Here is a 1,330-nt window from a genome sequence, read left to right as displayed (position 1 = left end):
AGGGAAGGAAAAAAAGTTAATATCTTAATGACAACTAGTTTTTTACAGCTACTGGTCAGATGATTAAAAAAATTAAGACATGGATTTGATATTCAAAGATGTGATTCTAGCTATGCACAAATCTGAATTTTGACCCAATCCTACTGAATTTTTGGAAAAGCATTATAGTCTATGAGAGAGAGAGAGAGAGAGAGAGAGAGAGAGAGAGAGAGAGAGAGGAAATTATACATATTTGAGAGTAAAATACAAGTATTTCAAAAAGTTAACCTAGTAGGCATACACAAACAACATTAAGTTTAACATAATTTTGTTTTTATGTGTCTTATTACTTTTAAAAGTAGGTAATCCACTGATCCTTTTTAAATCAAACATGCTCATTTGGAGGATAGCAGTGGCTATAGGGCTTTCTGGAAGAATGGGAGATCAGAGAGCAAAAGAGACAACATTTACTATATATAAAAACACTGTACTCTGTAATTTTCTAGGCAAGAAATCACAGAAGTAAATGAATGCTAAAATTAACTTTTAAGCAATATGGTTGCATAAGGAAGAAACTTATCTTTTTGAATGGAAGTAATAAATTAGAACATCCTCTCACAATTTTAAGTATTTTTTTTTCTCTTAAAGAGATAGAAGTCTTATTTCACTCTAAGGCAAGGAAGCATTTGAACATTATGAAAATCCCTCTGAGGCTTGGAAAGAAGTGCCAAGATCCACTTCAAAATAATTATAGATGGTTGGTTAATTACTAAGTTATGTCTGATAATTTTAAAAAATGCTAAGTTGTAGTTGTCTTTGTCCTCTGAAATATAAAATTTTGCAAATTTTACAGAATACAGAATTTAAAAGTAACTTAAATGCTTCAAAGAATTTAGACAACTAGTTATGTTACCCAGTATTTAACTTTCATATGTAATTTAAAGGAAATTTCCTCTAACATCATGTGAGCTGTTTTAAAGCTATTTATATAATGATAGCCCCTAACAATAGTGTCTTTAATTTTAAAAATCCCATTCCAGGTTTTTGGAAGGAAATAAAAACCCAAGTAAACTGAATCATAAAGAAACGTCCTGCTAATTTTTAAAAATTGGATTAAAATTATATAATGTTTCATAAAAAAGCAATTATACTCAAGTTATTTTGACAGTAATTCTTAAAGCTTAAAATGCATATATAAAGCACAGAATACTCACATTTTCCTCCTTGTTATCGCTTTGTAATAGGTCGGGGGGGTGGAAAAACCTTGAGGTATATATAAGAAACTTTATATATACTTGTACATGTAATAAGCTAAGGGAAAAAAAAGTTTATAAAACCAAACCACTTACTT

The 1,330-nt window shown here is 29.4% G+C and overlaps 1 protein-coding gene across 1 annotated transcript in view; it reads right to left on the bottom strand.

The window, feature by feature from the left end:
* POSTN (periostin, osteoblast specific factor) overlaps positions 1-1,330 on the bottom strand; it is a 31,429-nt gene that overhangs the window by 21,275 nt on the left and 8,824 nt on the right. The window lies entirely within an intron of this gene.

The sequence above is a fragment of the Propithecus coquereli genome, unplaced genomic scaffold (assembly GCF_000956105.1).
Source record: "Propithecus coquereli isolate 6110/MARCELLA unplaced genomic scaffold, Pcoq_1.0 Scaffold201, whole genome shotgun sequence".
In the NCBI taxonomy this organism is placed as follows: Eukaryota; Metazoa; Chordata; class Mammalia; order Primates; family Indriidae; genus Propithecus; species Propithecus coquereli.
Note: the sequence above shows the minus strand (reverse complement) of the source record. Positions and strands in the feature narration are given on the sequence as shown.